This window comes from Diceros bicornis, chromosome 37, assembly GCF_020826845.1.
Source record: "Diceros bicornis minor isolate mBicDic1 chromosome 37, mDicBic1.mat.cur, whole genome shotgun sequence".
Lineage (NCBI taxonomy): Eukaryota > Metazoa > Chordata > Mammalia > Perissodactyla > Rhinocerotidae > Diceros > Diceros bicornis.
In genome coordinates this window covers 26,156,052-26,174,968 of record NC_080776.1, presented here as the reverse complement: position 1 = coordinate 26,174,968, position 18,917 = coordinate 26,156,052, and the positions used below count along the sequence as shown (strand labels likewise).

The window sequence follows — 18,917 nt, the reverse complement described above, 5'->3', positions numbered from 1 at the left end:
GGTGCTCCCTCTGTAACCTCGCCCTGCTGTGTGTACAAGGCGCTGGGAGCTGGACAAGTACATGTGGACTCATGGTCAACACAGGGGCTGGACATATGCAGAACAGACTGCGACCCACTAGGAGAAAGGGGAAGGCGTGGCGTGAATGTCACGTCTGGGGAGAGTAAGGAAGTCCACCTGGGGTGGGGAAGGCTTTGCGGAGCTGACATTGGACAGCAGGGGTGGGACACAGGATGGGTGAGTCTTGACCTAAAGACTAGGAACAGGTCTAGAGAGCATAATTTGTAGCAGCTGAGGCTGCAGGAAGGCAGTAGCTGAGAAGATGGGCCCATAGAAGAGGCTGAGGCCAATCTCACCTGCTTTCCGGACCTGGATCTGTTAATGCTCTCAACCATGTTAGAGTTGGTAGCTTCTAGAAAGTTCTACAATTATGTATGACATAAAATGGCTCACATCTTTTCTTGCCCCCTTTAAAGTGAAGTGATAGTCATTTTTGCGACCATTTCCAACTTTCTTAGGCCGTTTTTTCTCGTGCTGTGAAGTAGAGAAGAGATGGAAGACCAGGGCCGCACAGACATCTTTATTGTTCCTGGGAGGGGGAGCAGTATACATAGCCACATTGCAGTCACTGAGCTTGTTAAAAATATCTCAATAAATAAAACAAATAAGCAACATATACACTGAAACAGAAAATTAAAAAAAAAAAAAATGGTTAGCTGAGAAAATCACGGGGAAACAGAAAGAGCAGAGTGGGGAGAAGAATTCCAGGCTTACTTGAAACGACCATGCAGAGGTTTAGGGGTGGGAAGGGAACGCGAGGGTCTTTCTCTGAGAGCCCTGGTCCAGTTTAAACAGAATTGTACAGGAATGCATCTCTGTTTTATTAAAAAAATATACATTAAAAAAGGCACTTAGAGGGAAATACAAATCCAACATCCAAATCCTCATAAATGTGTTCCTGAATCTAGAGATTTTCAGAAAGAATAACCCCCCCCCCAAAAAAAACAATAAAACCCAGAAGAAAAATCCAACAGTGGCAAGGATGACACTGAGCATGTCACCGGCAAGAAGGACCGTGAGGGCCACTTCCTCTGCGGGGACCGTCTCTGGGGGAGGAGGCTGCGCAGTCTGGGGTCTTCCAGTCGAGGCTGCTGCTGTCCCCTTGTCTGAAGGCTTTGCTGGAGAGCAGCGGTGGGTGGGAGGCTGCCTTGAGGTTGTTCAGGTTTCAGAAGTTACAGACTTGGATGCATCCCAAGTCCACTTGCGCCTCAGCCCCGCGGGAAAGTCTGGAAGACAAGGAAGAGGGAGGGTGAGACGCGGCTGCATCCCTCGGCGTCCTGGGGGCACAGGGCCTCTCTCATCGGGGACTCTGAGGGTGGACAGGAGAGGCGCTCGAAGAGAGCAGGCACTGCTCCTATGCGTGCCTTTGCCCTGTCCTCCTGCAGAAACAGGACAGGTGATCAGTGGTGGAGGCCACCAGGCATCTGCATGCCGCTGTCCCCAGGGGCCATCTCCTGCTGCTCCCAGACCCCAAGGGCCTGGATCTTCTGCATCCTGTGCCCACCAAAGTCTCCTCCCCGCGGTGCTCTGCAGGACCCCTGGCACTGACTGCGTGGGTGAGCGGCTCCCTGGGCAGGTCCCATGAGAAGGTCAGTCCTGACCCTTGAAGGGAAGGAGTGTCAGAGGGAGGCGGCCACTGGGGCCTCAGGGCAGCAGGGGAGAACAAAGCCCGCCTGTAGAGGGCAGAGAGGTGCAGGAGGTGAGGACACGGAGAGATGGGACAGCCGCTGAGGCAGGAGCTGTCAAGGGGGGACTCTCCTTTTAGAATTTGTGCTTTTGTAATAATGATAGATTCACGGGAAATTGTGAAAAAATGTACAGGGGATCTCATGTACATTTCCCCCCTACTTCCCCCAGTGGTATTATCTTGCACAAGTCTAGTGCAGCATCACAACCAGAAAATAGACAGCGGCACAGTGCAGAGCTTATCCACATTTCTCTCGTGTGTGTGCGTGTGTGTGGTGTGTGCGTGCATGTGTGTGTGTGCGGTTATGTGTGTGGTTGGTGGTGGTGTGTGTGCATGGTGTGTGTGTGTGTGGTGTGTGGTGTGTGTGTGGCATGTAGTTTTATTTATGGTGGCATGTATGGTGTGTGGTTATGTGGTACGTGTGTGGTGTGTAGTGGTGTGTGGTGTGTGTGGTTATGTGTGTGTGGTGTGTGTGGCTATGTGTGTGGTATATGTCGTTATGTGTGTGTTGTGTGTCTGATGTGTGTGTGTGGTTACCTGTGTGTGTGGTTAAATGTGTGGTGTGTATGTGGTGTATGTGTGTGGTTATGTGAGTGGTGTGTGTGTGTGGTAGGTAGTGCTGTGTGGTGTGTGGTGTGTGTAGTGTGTGTAGGTCTAGGCCATCTCATCACAGTCGACTCTGGCATCCTCCGTCGCCATCAAGATACACAGCTGTCCCATCACCACAAGGCCCCGAGCTCACATAATTGATCTGTAAAAACAGACGCGGATCAATCGAGATGGGGCTGCGGCCAGACCTGCCTCGGGCTCCCAGCTGGCAGTCCTTGTTCTGCAGAGTGTCCTGGTGAGAGAAGCGTTCCAGGGGTTACTCAGAGCCCCTCCTCCCACCTCTACCACCTCACCACCACAGGATTCGGCCAGTGAGGCACCAGGTTGGGAGTCCATTCGATTGACAAGGGCCTCACGCTCTACCTGAAACACCCCTACCTTCCTGTAACGAAGGTGTGGTTGGGACTGAAGCTTGTTGCTGAAAGGGAGGGGTTTTTAGATGGGAGACCTGATGGAGTGATGCTGGGCAGGGAGAGGGGACACGTACAGGAGGGGTCCAGCGAGTGGGGCCCCCAGACCACACAAGCTGTCATCTGTGTCCACGAGGCTTGCTAGAGAAGGTGTGCCAGAAAGAAGCTCGGGCCCAGGGCATCCGATTGCCAGACTTGAGAGTGACTTGGCGACTGTAGCCTAAGATCGTCAGTCATGGTGGTGGGCACCCCAGGGGCACGGGGAGAATATCGCTGGGCACGAGCAGCTGGTCAAGGACCTCTAGGTGTGCTGCACAGGCCCTCCACCTGGAGGCTGAAGGTACTGAGGAGGACAGGGTTCCCACACCTTGCTCCAAGGCAGCATCTCACGGCTAGGGCCACTTCTGGCCTGTCGCCTGCTCTTCTGACCACTCACTCCTGCAGGAGCCCAGTGCTACAGCACACCCGGCTTGCAACCAATCCCGAATTTATGGCATTATCCTCCCCTGGAGACTGAACTTTATTAGGGATTCTTCAAAACTGGCTGGAGAGTGCCTTGGGTGCCTTGGGATGTTGAGCACCCATTGCAGGGCCTGATGCACGTGGCGCTCACTTCCATGTCTGGTGAACAAACACGTCAACAACTAGATAACCTTTAGAACCCAAAGGTGGCAACTCCATTCAGGGAGAATCCCCCGAGAGCCCTCTCTGTGCTGGGACCCATGCTGCCACTAGGGCTGAGCTGATGTGGTGAAGACGTGCCCTCACCCTAGAGGTGCCCCGGGGGCAGGGGCAGCTGCTGGAAAGGCTCTGTGGGCTGTGCATTAAGTGCTGAGATAGAGGAGGTCTGCAACAAGAGCTGGGGGGAGAGGGACTTAAGAGAGGGAGGTGGGAGTCAGGAATGGCTTCACCCAGGAGAAGGCTGCTAGATGGGTGACCATAAACAATTTGCCACTGGGGGAAGAGGTCAAGGAGAGGCATCCCAGGTCCTGGGAGAGGATGCGTAAAGGCATAGAAACACAGAATGATTTTTGATATGGGCTGGGTGATATCCTCAGCAGCGTCTGTCTGTCAGTGCACGTGTCAGTGTGAGAGTTGTGTCTCTGTGTGTAAGAGTGTGTGTGTGTGTCAGTAGGTGTGTGTCAGTGTGTCTGATGCTGCTCAGCAGTGAGCAGCAGGAGGTGTGGGCTTCCTCTCCCCACAGCCCCCAGCACCCTCCCCACAGAACTCTACACTGAAGCCTAGCTCCTCAGGGAACTCGAGAAACCTTTGCTGAATCAAGACCAAGATCTAAAAAGGCTAAGACACATTTTCCCTAAAACTGATGTGCACGGAAACCCATACACACACACACACTTCTTTTTTTTCAAGTTCAGAGTACTCCAAATATGTCAGCCTTTTTAAGTGGTCCTGGGCAGAAAGTCAAAGCCTGCTCTCTCTTGGAGAATGTGGTTGTAATTAGATAATTAATAAGGGGGTGGGCAGCTAGAGAAAGCTAAATGGAAGCCTTCCTCAGTGGGAGGAAATAATTACTACAGTTTTTGATATATGAGCTGCACCATCCCTCCAAGGGGAAATACAGTATCGTCCATGAAAAGCCAAAAAACGACCAGGGCCATCCCCCAGTCGTGGTGCATTTCAGGGTTTGCTTCGCATGCCCGCAGGGGCCCAGGGCTCAGGCAGAAACCAGCGGCAGGTTCATTAGTCTTCTTGACCGAGAGCCTCAGGGCCCCAGCCCCCTTGATGTCACCCTGACCCCAGCCATGTCTCCTGACATGGGCGGCCTTCTCAGCAACAAATGTAAAACAGCTGGGGCCTAAGACTGCCTCCCACATATAAGAGCCACCTGAAACCGTGTGTGCACATCCTGTATGTGGTTCACTCTCTGCATCTGCCTGCCCGGCCGAGGAGGGAGTGCAGGCAGAGCTGCAGAGCAGGCTAGACTGAGAAGGGGCATTTACTGCTCTCTCTCCCACACCAGACCATCAGTGCTATAACAGCAAAGGGTCTTGTTCGACTCCATATCCCCAAGTCCTAACACAGGAAGTGAAAGAAACATTAATGAAAAGTCTCCAGAGAGTGAGGCAGGGGTGGGCTTAAGGGGGAAGAGTTTATTATAAGGGCTTCCATCTATCCACCCATTCACCCACCCACCCACCTACCATCCACACATCTACCCACCCACTCACCCACCCACTCACCCTTGCATTTAGCCACCCATCCACCCTTCCATCTCTTCTTCCTTCCTTCCCTCCCTCCTTCCATCCATTCACCCACCATCCATCCACCCATCCATCTATCCACCCATCCATCCATTTACCCATCCATCCACACATCCATCTACCCACCCATCCATCCATCTACCCATCCATCCATCCATCCATCCACTCACCTACCCACCCATCTAACCACCCACCTACCATCCACACATCTACCCACCCACTCACCCACCCACCCATCCTTCCATCTATCCACCCATCTATCCTTCCATTTTTCCTTCCTTCCGTCCCTCCTTCCATCTATTCATCCACCATCCATCCATCCATCCACTCTTCCTTCCTTCCTTTCTTCCTTTCGTCCTTCTTTCCTTCCTTCCTTCTTGCCATCCATGATCCATCCATCCATCCATCACCCCCCCACTCACCCACCCACCTATCCTTCCATCCATCCACCCATCTACACTTTCTCCTTCCTTGCTTCTCTCCCTCCATCTACCCACCATTCATCTATCCATCTATCCTTCCTTCCTTCCTTCCTTCCTTCCTTCCTTCCTTCCTTCCTTCCTTCCTTCCTTCCATTCATCATCTTTCCAACATGTACTGAGCATCTATCGTGTCCCAGGGATGCCACTAGTTGTTTAAAAAGCCCAGAGATGAATCAGAGAAATCGAACAGGGAGAAAAAAACATGTTTGTAGACAATGAGAACACAGGGTAGACAGTGATAACTGTTTTAAAGGAAGCACAGGTAAGACTCTGCAAGCAGAAAGGAGAAGAACCAGGCACCTCGAGCTCTGCTACACTGCCGAAGAGAGCAGAGTGGAGGGAGACGGGCGCAGATGTGAAGGTTCCTCTGTCAGATACATGCGCACACACACACCTCTGAGATTTTGCCAGTGGAGAACAGAGGGGCTGAAGGTGGGCATCAGGAGGCCAGGAAGCCCACAGAAACCCAAGGGTGCGGCCATCCCCCACAGCACAGAGTGGACATCCAGGGCTTTGCCCCAGCTCTCATGGCCCCTTCAGCATGAAAAGTGAAAGAGTCTTCACCTCTACGGCGCCCTTACGCTGCCCAGTTCACTAGAAGGGGCTACCACCTGCCAGTCCGATCTTGCCGCCACCTGTTGCTTCCCTCCTCCCACTCACTATGCCTAAAACAAAGACCCCTCAGCTCCTGGGCTCCCAGGCAGGCTGGGGTGGGAGGATGTGCCAGGTAGAGATGAATGGTAATGAGCACAGTGGTGGAGAAGCTGACAGCTGCCACCTGTCCTGGGGAGTCTTGCCCTTCCCCCTTGGCCAGCCCCACACCACCTCGGGCATTTGTGAAGCACTGTTCTTCAGCTGGGGCCTCTATCCCCTCCCATGTCTGCACACAGCCTCCTGACCATTTGAACACGGCTCCTCAGAGCTGGCTGGAGGGGTAGAACTAACTTCATATCATCTGTCAAATATCCCATAAATATGAGTTGATAACAAACGATGATCCACATCAGGCGACGGAGGACCACGGAGGGGAATTCGCCAAGCTGAGCGCCACGCAAACAGCCTGAGAACGGGCAACAAACTTTCAAAACAGCGGAATTTGCTGTCTGAGGAGAAGCCAGAGAAGTGTGCGTGGATAAAATAAGAATAGTCTGCTTTGAAAGAGACAAGTATAGAACTTCCATAACAAAAAGTATGGAAGTAGAAATTTTAAAAAATAATGGAAGCAAAATCGACACTGATGAAAAAATTAATAAATCAGGGACTGACTCATGGAGGTCTCCCAGCTTCTGAGCAAAAGACAAAGGATGTGGAGGGAATGGGGGAGATGCAGCTGGGAAGGAGATACAGAAGTGTCCCCAAGCTCCAGAAAGGTGGATGGTGTCAGATGAAGAGGGATCTCCGAGTTCTGGGAAGGAAAACCCACAAGACAGCAACCAAGCCACATCACAGAGAACTGTATCACTCACATCCCTGTTGAGAGAGGACAGCTGAGGCTGGGACGTGCCATGACTTGCTGGAGACACACAATTGGCTAGAGACAAGCCTGCAACAAGAATTGGGGCATCTTGATGCTCCCTGTTGGGGGCTGGCCCCATCGCTGGCAGCCAGGCCCTGAGGCTGTACCAGCCAGCTGCAATTCTGCCTGAGAGCCCCGGAAACACACAAGCCCCCAGGTCCTGCCAGGGACAGCCTCAGGCAGGCAGGCAGGTTTGGGAGACAGTGGGACACGCAGTGGGCACAGCTGTGCAGCCAGCATGTGTCCAGCTGGTCTGTCTGCACCTTGATGATAACCCAACCAAATGGGCGGGCAGCAGGGGTGCCAGCGATGGGCGCCTGGGGACTCTGAGAAGGGTCATGCGCTCAGCTGATCAGATTTTCTTCCATCTGGGTAAGGGCTTTGAAGAGCCCATCCGGCACTGAGTGCAGGCCGGCTCTGGGCAGCCTCCTCACCCACTGCTGGCCTGGCCAGGATGGGCAATGCCAGCAGGCAGCTGGCAGGATGCTGGCTCCCCCAGAGCCGCCTTGCCCCACAGGCTGTCTCTGTGACAAATGTGCTGTCTAGGGATGAGAGGAAATGAAGGGTTTTGTTTTCAAAGGAGAGAACGGGAAGCCTCCTTCGAGGCTGGACCTGGGGGCTGCGAGCTCCAATGAGGCCGGGGTAACTGGGAGAGTGAGAGGCTGCAGACAGGACTGCCCCTTAGTGGGCAGAGGCATGCCTGCCCGGGGACAGGGACCACACTCCCTGGCAGATGGGGTGGGGGGTCCCGCCGCCCTTGTTGGGTGCTGGGCGGGGAGGGTGGCACATGGGGATCTCCTGTGGGACAAAGGCGAGTGTCCTCACAGTCCAGGCCCCCTCCCCTCCCTGCCAACCTCTGTGCACCTCTCTTGGCTGTGAGCTGGGCCTGGAAGCCCAGAGCAGAGGAAGGATAGAGAAACCAAAATGCCAGACAAAGCACACCCCACCCCATGACTGTTTAAGAATCCACTAGTAAAACTGAGGACGGCAGGACGGATGCCCGAGCCGCCTTCTGCAGGTCGGACGCTACTAATTACAACTTGATTTTCAAAGAAGTTTAAGGATCCTGAGAACATCCCTATGGGGTGATGGTGCGGCTGGGGAGGATCAGACAAAAGGCTAACTCTGTTCTCTCTCTGAGGCCAACAAAAGTCAAGAAGCAAATGGACTTGTGAGATCAATTTGTTTTTGCAACCTTCCTCTAGACCGCTGTGCCCCGGCCACCTTGTTCCCTCTTCTGGTCCCTCCCTCCCCTTGGGGTGTCCCTACCCTTTAAGGGACTATCGGTAAGTGGTCCCTGAACCAAGCGGTGCCTATCACAGGCAGGACGCTCCGGTCTCTCTTTGCTGGCCCCTGGGCCCTTTTCCAAAGAGTCAGACGGAGGCCATGGCCACGTGATTCTCATTAGGCCAGTGAGTGGCAACGAGGCCATGGCGCCGGCCACGGAGCTCTGCAAAGTGGGTCAGAGTTAAGATCCAGGAGCTTCTCTGTGGGGTGAGGCCTGGCCCATTCCCCTCTGGAGAGTCCAGCTTTCCCAGGAATGGTCCGTGAGCGGGATTCCCCCATGGCACCTACAAAGCTCCTAGGACACCCAGCGGGTTGATGGGCTTCTGCTGGTCCTGCAGAGAAATGTCCAAGGGGCTGCCTGGTGTGCAATGCTCTGAGACGACCTTGTGGACTTCCAGGACCAGTGGCTCTGGTGCGTTCAGGTCGGAGTGCAATGGTCAAGAAGGCTGCTCTGACACTAGCACAGGCTGTATGTTCTGGAGAGACTGTGCCCGTGTGCGGCCGGTGCCACTGACACTTCCTGTGCTCTCTGGTCCCCCTCTGCTTCCACAGCAAGCCACGTGCTTGGGGACGCTACTTGCGTGGGCCCCCTTCACTTAGGTTCTGGGGCTCTGGGGGCGCAGGTGGCAGGGTGAAAGCAGGCGAGGACAGGCTGGCCCTCTCTCCTAGTGCCATGACTCGGGCCTCTGACCCCTGGCTCGCCTGCCGTGCGTGAGAAAGAGGAAACATGTGGAATGACCGTATTTATGATGCCAGGGCTTGTTTTCCACAGCTCCCTGGTGGCTTGAAGTGGAGCTGCTGGCTTTGCTCCTCCAGGGGAGTGAGAACTTCACGCCAGCTTGGAAGTAGCTCTCTCTCTCTGTCTCTGTCTCTCTCTCCTTGGGCTTGGCTTCAGGGATTGAGGCAGACTGTGTCTGCCAAGGAGAAGTCAGCCTGAGAACAGCCTGGGGAGAGGGCGAGCTCGTCTCTGCCTCAGGTCCCTTCTACTTAGTGCCTCCCAGTGTCATGGCCTTGGAGAGACCCGCCCTGCAGAGCCCACCCTGGCGCCCCCAGGCCTCCCAGGCCAGCTCTGCTCAGTTCCCGGGGGAGCTGCGGCAGGAAGGCCCAGCGTTCCCGCTGGCGCTCCTCAGTATTCACCCCGTCCAGCCCTCCTTGGAGGGAGGCCTTCCCATTTCTTCTCCATGAGTCACGGGACACTGCGCAGGGCACTCCCAAGTTCCAAGATAGTGAGGGCTAGCAGTCCCGAGTAACCAGATAACTGGTTATCTGGAGGGGATGCGGCCTCTTCCCAGTATGTGGGACCTCCAAATCCAGGAACTACTTCAACCGGTGAATTATGGCTTCTCCAGATGTTACTACATTCAGCTTCCAAATAAAATGCACGAGTGGAAGAGGGTGGAATGAGAAATCACCCAGCAGGGCCCTATTTCAGGCTGGTGGGGCAGGAAGTGCCTTTAGAGAGGATCCATTCAATGATGTCATTTGAGATGAAGAGATGGGGGCTGGGGTTGGTGGTGGCTTATCTCAAGTCACTGGGTGGCTGCAGAATTGCCACCAGAACTCAGATCTACCAGCCTTGGGCCCAAAATCCTTCCTCTCGTATGACTGATGTCACTCCCAAAGCACCTGTCACATGGGCCCAGACCAGGGGCAGTGACCTACTAAAGGTTTATATATTTGACAAATGACTATCTGAAGACACAGCCCTCCCAGGGACAGCAGCATCAGCCCCAAGGCACATTAATCGAAGGTCCGCTGCGGTCAGGCGCTCTGCAGGACGCTGGCATGTAACAAGGAGCACTCGGGCGCTGTCCCCCACCACTTCACAGTTCATTTGGGGACAGACAACAAAACAAATTACTGTAACAAAAATGTAGTGTTTTCTAATGAACGTATAGTAAAGGGACATAAAGATTCACAATGATTTTGCTATAAAATATAAATATATATTATAAATATAAATGATTATAGCAAAATACAAGTGCTAGAATAAAGGTATAAAAAGCTTCCTAATAAAAGCAGAGAGAAGGCAACAGTTAAGCTTCTGGGGGGTGTGGGGAGGTCTTCACAGACTCAGGGGCTGGAGTGGGTCTTCAAGGATGATCCCGCGGCAGGAGGGGTGAGAGGGCCCATGGGCTCCTGGGCCCACGCGAGGTGGGTGGAGGAAGGTGAGGATTTGGTGGCAATGGCAAGTGGTGACTCTGGGGAGGGGCCAGAGATTGGCAGGACCCCACAGGGCAATGGGGAGGCAGAGAAAAGCGTAAGGGAGCACTGGCACGGTCAAATCCGCTTCCAGAGATGACTGTGGGTGGGCCCCAAGGAGAGCAAGGAGGGGGAAGACCCCACAGCAGGGCCTTGGTGGGACGGCCTCTGCAGCGGTCCAGGAGGAAGGGGCCGGGCCAAGGACCAGGGGAAGACAAAGGCAGTGCTGGAGAATCAGCAAAGGCGAGGGGGGACTGAGGGGTCCGGCTTGGGCAACGGGAGGGGTAGTGACCCCAGGAACTGAATAAGGAACACGAGAGAAGGTGCTTTTAGGGGAAATAACAAGATCAGTGCTGATCAGGCTGAGCAGTAGGGTTTACGGGACACCCTGAAGGTTAAGTTCGCTCAGCAGGGTGGGCAGCTCTGACCCCAGAATTGGGTTGGGGGCTTCAGACGCAGCTCATGAGCGAGGCCGACGTTATCCTCCCCTTTGAAGGTTTGACCTAACAAGTAACTTGCTTTGCAAGGATTTGAACCCAGGCCTCTGGATCCCAAACCCAGAGCTCGTTCTCCAGCTCTGTGCTCCTGTCTGTGACAGAACTGAGGGATACAGACATTTAGGGGCACACGGAGGGAGAGGAGGTGGGCGTGCTGTGCAGGGCCAGTCTGTAAGAGGGACCGCATGGAGCTGGCTAGTGGTGCCCCCTGCTGGAGGGAGGACCACCCTCAGAGAAGAGAATTAGGACCCTGGACTTGGCAATTGGGGGTCACCAGGTGACCTTGAGGAGGGCAGGTCCGGTAAAGTGCAGACTGGGCTAGATAGGAACAGTATTCCACACATTTGGAGTGACAGTGAGCGTGCCAGGAAGTGGGAATGATGGCCGGCTTTATATACAGGAATCTGCTGAAGACTCCCTACCATCTCCTGAAGGAGGCGCCCTCATGTTCCACAATTCAACACAAACACACCGAGGCTGGCAGAGGTGGCACACTGCTCAGGTCATACAGCTGAGGAACGAAGAGCTGGGAAGCACACCCAGACCCCTGTTGTCAGAAGAGCATGCCGCCCCATCTCTTAGTGGGAGGCACAGAGTCTGGGAAGTGTGAATGAACATTTCTGAGACTATCTCCCATGAACAATGAAAAATGGAGGCTATAAAATTGTTTCCAGTAATGAATCGGCTCTGACAATGACTCTCCATAACTACTGCCAGCTTTTAGTTCCCAAAATTAATCTCAGAATAGTAGGCAATTTTTAAAATGCAAAACAGTTTACAGAAATAACTACACCTAAATCTATTTTATTGGGCACTCTTTTTTCGAATGACCCAGATAAAATATGCTGCTTTAAAAATATTATGCATACAATCATGCATATTCAGAAGAATGCAAAAACCTTACTAAGCAATGGGAAGAATCCCACTATGATCCAATCCCCAGTCCCACAAATCTCTGGGAACCCAGGTTTGGCAGATGCTTGTGATGTGTTATTGATTTGGAAAAACCAACAGCACACAGGGGGTCCTGCCGTGGAGGACATACTTCTAGGCGATGTGGATATCCCAGCTGTCGGGAGAGGGGTCGGGAGCTCTGCTAACCCGTTCCTATGGCAACAGGGACAAGGCCCTTCCTTCCCAAGCTCTGGATTCAGTTACTTTTAGCCCATTTCATATTCTCAAAACTTCCGCCCTGTATGAATGAAACTGACCTCTGTTGGGAAACACATCATATTTAGAAATCTACTAGAACACACTCAAGTGTTGAAGACTTTGCCCAGTTCAGGTAGAATCAGCTATAGAAGTAGGTCAGGGTGAGTGAGTGACCCCGGGCCGGACAGGCCATGTGGCTGTGGATGGTCGTTGCTGAGACCGACCATCCTGCTGGCGGCCTGGCAACTGCCCATTTGGAGCCAAGGCTCTGGGGTCCCAAGGGAAGGTGTGCATGGCTGCTGCAGGATGGGTTCCATGGGTACCAGGCAACACCCCACCACGGGAGGAAATAAACAGAATGTGCATGGTTTAATGGCCAACAAGAGCTGAAGAAGGATGGGTAAGCGGTCACCTTATGGACAAATGGAAGAAGAATGGATAAACGGTCCATGAAAAACCCCACTGTTAAACTTCAGTGGTCCCACCTCTCCTGCTTGCATTAAAGACAGCTTCTCCTGCATAGACGGATTCTCCTGCACCCAGGGGTTGCCAATTCAAACAGACAGACATCTCGATGAGCTCCGCAGAACCAGTACTCAGTCTCTCTAAAGGCAAACAGAGAGAGTGGGAGAGGCAGCAGGGATCCCGAGGACATGGGGTTTATTGGACTGGCTGTTCCACCTGGAAAATGCGCCAGCCTCTGTCCTCAGCTCCCAGCTCACACACCTTCACCCAGGCTCCCAGAGAGAGTGCGCTGTCAGCCAGCCGAGGGTGACCCCTGCTTTGAACTTCCCCTTTTTCTTGTCTCTGGGCCTCCATATGCCTTTCACAATCCCGGCCTCCCTCTTGAGGGGTGAAGCAGTCGCCTTTGCTCGCACGCCTCGTAGATCTGCCAGGGGATGGACATTTGATAGACTGCTCCTCTCGCCCTCCGGTTCATCCCACAGCTGACCTCAAACACCTGGAGCCCGCAAACCTCAGGGGCCCGCAGGCGGTTCCGATCTGGGAAGGGCAGGTTCTGCGGGGAACAGATACTCGCCTGAGCCTTCCCGACTTTGACCTTGATGTGAGAATTTACAGAGTAATGCCCTAACCCCAGACAGCTCTAGGCCCCCAGGGTCAAGTGAAGAGATTCAGAAATATGCTCATTATTGCTCAATTTTTAAAAATTCAATATTCCTGATTAAAACCCCACATTTATAAAGTACAACATACTCAAATAAATCTTATGGAATTTATTATGTTTTCAAAATATTTTTGAATAGAAAAGAACCCCTGAATTATGCTATATTTTCCTTAACATTGAGTTTTTACAGAAAATGACATGAATGAGAAATAACTGCACATGAACGCAGATTTCTGGGAAAAAAACCTGAGTGGAAAACCATTTCCTAGATTGTGTGGTGTATAGAATGTCTTCCTTCTTCTTTACAGGCTTCACAAAATCGCTGGCTCTTAATCACCTCCTCCTAGGCTGAGGACTGGGGGAGAAAAGCATTTGAAAACAAACAAAAATGCTCCCTGGATGTCACGATGGGGAAATGCTGACTTCTGTCCGGCTCTTGAGGGCCCAGCTCTGCTGCAGTGGGTGTGACCCAGGCCTGAGCTGTGACATCCTGCAGAGATCTGTGGTCAGCGTCTGTGAGCGTCCAGCCTGGGCGTACACCTGGCATATAGTAGCTGCTCACTTAGTGTTAAGAAATCTGTCGTGAACACACTCAAGTTCAGAGCAGTCATTAACAAATGAGGCCACTGGCGTCCAAGGGACAGAATCCTGCTCCATGTCATATGTACTGACTTCACTGGGATTTGGGACGACTATATACTGCAGGTTAAATAACTCAAGTAGGCTGATTTTATGGTATAAACACAAATAGAGTTTTCTTTGAAATGCAACCACTCGACGACAGATACCTATCATGCACAGAATGTTCTAGACCCAGGAGACACTGGGATGGACAGGGCAGAGCAGGCTGGCAGTGGCTTTAGTGCCTTTGGTATTTATATATATTTGATATTTATATATTTGGTATATATATAGTATGTATACATGTGTGTGTATATACATATCATACCATCATATATTATATGTATATATGTGGTGTATATGTATATATACTATATGTATCATACTATATGTATATATACATCATATACTATATGCATATATATGCACCATATATACACATATACACCACATATACACATATACCATATATAGACACACTCAAGAAGGATCACCTTTGTCCCAAGTTTGCTCCAGTCATTACGTACTGAATCCACAGTGTGGGGTAGAAATTATACACTCCCATTGTTTCCAACAGGCCCATCACACAGAAGTCGGTGTAAACTGAGGGCACTGAATGACAGTTGGATCTGACCCAGCTTCTCTTGCAGGCATAACTTCTCACTTTGCCTCCACGACACCTCTGCAGAATCGAGGAGCTCTGAGGATGGCAGGGACTGGGCAGCAGACGGAGAAGGAGCCTCTTTGCGTTCTGGAACCTGCTGCAGCACTGGGACGTGCCCAAGGAGGGTGCTGGAATCCCTTGTCTTAAAAGAAGATTGTTGATCGCTCACGTGTCAAAGGGAACTTCCGGTTTCTTCTTTTCCGGTAGAATCAGCCCGGGCGGTCACTTGTGGGAATCATTAGCGCACATGTAGCATGCATAGCTGCGTATATTCCCACGTACTTTTTCATTGATTGCAGCAATATGCTTGAGTTTGGAAGCCAGAAACAACTACTTTTATTTGAAAGATAGCAGAGCTAAGCTCCAAAGATAGGGAACAAGACCTTGGAGTTATTATCAAAGCTGAGTAGCTAAGGTCTCTGAATATTTGTTCTGATATTTCTGGCAAAATCAAGGGCTACTGCTCCTTACGTGGGAATCCCCCTCCTCTTCTCTGTCCATTTTAATGCAGAGCTTTACTCTAGCTTAACATGCTATAGTACTTTTTTTGCCAAGACAGACCCCATGAATATAAAGCAGGGTCAACGTCAATGTTTATAAGGGAATTCAGCCGTAATCCTAGATCCAGAAATCCACCTTCCCTTCTAGTGTCTCTTTAATAAAGCTTTGTCAATAAATAGATGTGACGCAGATGTTCTGTGTAGTTCTGAAGAATTCAAGTTGAACACAATTTATAATAAAACACTACCCTGCAAGCATACATAGAGGAGGAAAATCAATAGAGAGAAGAAAGCTTCAACAAAACCAGAAACAGAGGCTGGATGCTGAAAATAAGCTAATACACCTTGAATCAAAGATAAGAATTCAAATAATGGGTAGGGAAAGTGCAAAATGAGTGAAACACTTCAACATCCAATAAGAGTCACTTTAAGGAAATCTGGTATGGAGATCCACATTTAATAAACAAATAAATGAAGCCATGGTTACACCCTGGAAAGGTTTGATGGTTTATTAAAAACTTTGGTGAAAAGTGCCTTTAAATTGAGCTCCTCTAAAAACAAATCTGAAAGGACTCACTTTAGACAATTTTCTCAAGCAAATACCCATTTCACAAAGCAAAGTATACATGTCTAAGACTCCAGGACAGCATGAGAGTGAGCCGCGTGTTATCAGATTGTCCTCCTTCTCATCGTCAGAGCAAGCGAGGTTTTGTTACAACAACAGACGAGCCCCTACATCTCCGTGGGGCAACGCAACAGTCCTTTATGTTTTGTTCATTCTTCTTGCTCATTCACATTGGCTGGGGCTGCACTCCACGCTGGATTCACTGAGTGAATCCAGCATCACTCAGGATTCATGCTGGCCGAGTCTCCACGGGCTTGCAGCTGCACCATTTGGGACACGCGGCTCTCCAGTCACTCGGGGCAGTGGAGGAGGGACTGGAGTGTCTCTCCACGTCTACACTTCAGCCTGGAAATGTTGTCACTTCCTCCGAAGCTCACTGGCTGTAACAGTCACATGGCCCTGCCTCACTGTGGGGGTCCTGAGGAGTGGGAGGGAGAGAGTCAGGGCCTGGGTGTACCACTGAGTCTGCCTCAAGGGCCAAGGTAAGGTTTTTAAACAAACGATTGTCTAAAACACAAAAAGTATAAGTAGATGGTCACTTGAGAAACTGATAATTTAATTAGACTAATCTCTGCCAAATGCTGAGATCAGACATTAGAAAATTCACAGGTAGCAGAATCATGGCTGGGGAAGTTTGGTTTTATGGGGGAAAAGGTGTGGAGAGCAGAATAATGAATGAACCAGTGAAAGAACTTAACTTTTTAAAAAATATTCATTAAAACCAACAAAAACACTAAGATGAATGCAATGACACGTATTCTACCTTAAATTGGTAACAATGGGGTCGTTGTCATTAACTTGCATCCTGTTTCACTAGGGTGATGTGGCCGGCTAAGGGAAGGTAGGTTGTCACTGGGCTGGGAAGTGCCACCCCCGCTCTCCCCTCCCTCCTCTGAGTGGTGGCCACCTGGTTCTCAGGACTGCAGCATGGTGTCCTTGGTGTGAAGGTTCCATTGGGACTCGTGACTTCAGGAGGCCCGTTGTGGTGGAGAGAGCTGCAGTGTCACTGCTCGACGGCCCCAGGGCTTTGTGACGGCTCGTGTGCTGGGCATGGGAGAAAGCCCCAGGCGCGCGAGCAGACTGGCCTCTCACTGGAGTCCTCTTGGCCCCTCTGCCCTGGGGTGCTGCACACCGTTCAAGTGGGTTTTTGGACTTCGTTAGTGAGTTTGCTCCAAGTTCCGTCTTCAAGGGCTGCCTAGACAAAACGCCTCTCCCCTTTTGTCCCGGCTCTCTCGGTAAGTCCACTTCCACCACGATAAGAAAGTGTGGCAACGGGAGGCTCACTTGAAACCTCCTTCTTTGGGAAGCTTCTCTTGCTGCTGGGAATCCATCCTGGAAACAGCTTCTGCTGACCAAACACACGATCCTTCCTATGTCACGCCTGTCCCTGCCGTTCCTCTCAACCCACTTGCCCTGTTCAGCTCATAGGTGTCACCTAGAGTTTCGCACCAAAATGGCAGCCAGGAGAGCCGCACACGTCCAACATCCCTGTGGCTCCACAAAACAGCCCGCAAGTATGCTTTCTCAACTTCTGAGCAAGGTAAACTCAGGGCTGGATGAGGGATTACCATGTGCACTGTGCTCAGCACCAGCACCCTACAGCATCCTCTCAGAAGGAATTTGAATTCTTCCTCACACCTGTACTATGGACAACATACATGAAAATTTTTTAGTGAACCGAAAGGATGTGGAAACAAACCACTCTCCCCCCCCAATATAGTCTAGCTTGAGTTTCAGGTATTTTAATTGTTGAGTTGAAGACATAATTAACACTAAGTAAAGCTGTGACCTTGAATATTTACAGGAGTTCAGGGGTTAATGTCATTTCACGAGCAGCTGGGGACTCAGACCCGAGAAGTGGGTCTTGGCGGGCAGTAAAACATGGAGCTGTTCTGTTGGTCTTTAGAATAAAGTTCAGTCTAGGTTTTACATCTTAGTGGGAAAATCATTAGTAATATGATTGTAAGCTAAGATTACAAACATACTTTAAAAATGTAAAAACCACCTTGGTTCCCTTTAGGAAATGATCCTAAAGTGTTCCAATAATGTTCCCTTCATCTCCTCAGGGCTGTGAAGGGCATTTATAATATGGTTTGCAGGATTCTTGGAGATCTCAATGGCGAATTCTTACCATCACTCTCAGTATCATCAAACAGAATCTCACCTGCTCCGCTGACTGGTGCCAACCCACAGGACATGGGGAAGGCTCCATGCCCAGACCTGGACACCTTCTGCTGGGCTATGGGCTGGCGTAGTGGACATTAAGAACACTAGCAGTCATAGGGGGCAGTCATAAATAAAATTTCTGGGCTGTATCCGTCCCTTGGTCAAATCTGTACAATAAGCTCACAAGAGGCCACTTTTTCATTTTCCACCTCTTTGCCTGGACTAAATAAAACTGGCTGAATCAGGCAGAATTTATCAGGGCTTTGGCGGGTACCATGTGGACACTGGGAGGGAGAAGGTCAGGAAGAGCGGACCACAGCCCAGAGGAGGGAACCCTCCAGCCCCACAATGTGCCCTCTGACAGCTCGGGAGCAAGGCAGACCATTCTGAAGACCAGGCAACAGGGACCCCGAGAGGGAGGTGGCATGCCCACAGTGGCACAGCTTCCCTGCCATCTCCACTCTTTGGGAGAAATCTGAGAACTGAGAGGAACGAGAAGCTGAAGGAGGTTCTGATGAGCCAGAACTGACTGTAGATTGCTCTGAGCTTCTCAGGAGAATGTGTCCTCATGTGTATTCTACACTGAGATGTTTTCTTCCACGGGGAGGAGGCTCAGTTGATGAAACCCTTGGCCTCCCTCTGCATCCATATCCATGCCACCCCAGGGGAGTTGGAGGAACCAATGATTGGTGGATTTGGGAAAAGAAAACAGAGTGTGCTCAGCTCAGGCCCTGGAATCTTCCTCTAGGAGCAGGAGCTGGCTGCAGGGAGCAGGCATTTCCCCCCACCCTTCCAGCAGGCTCCCCACAACCTCCCACCCTGGTGGGGAGGCCCACCTTGGTCCAGCTCTGCCAGCACTGGGGGTGAGTCTACGTGACCCTAGGACCCTTCATCTCAGCCTTTGTCTGTAATAAAGGTGATGCTCCAATAGGCTATCTTTGCCTCATGACACAACACCCAGCCAAGGACAAGGGTGCTGCTCATTCCCACCACCCACACACTGCCTGGTGGCATGTGCAAGGCAACCACATCCCTCAAGCCCATTAATTAATCACACCATGGCCTCTGATCTTCCACCAGGGCTTACACCT

General features: G+C 51.4%; 1 protein-coding gene across 1 annotated transcript in view; it reads right to left on the bottom strand.

Annotated features, from left to right (window-relative positions):
• Positions 1–571: 571 nt before the first annotated feature.
• TWIST2 (twist family bHLH transcription factor 2) overlaps positions 572–18,917 on the bottom strand; it is a 52,378-nt gene continuing 34,032 nt past the window's right edge. The window contains exon 2 of the mRNA XM_058533320.1: positions 572–1,286. The gene's annotated coding sequence lies outside the window, so the exon portion shown is untranslated. The remainder of the gene's footprint in view (positions 1,287–18,917) is intronic.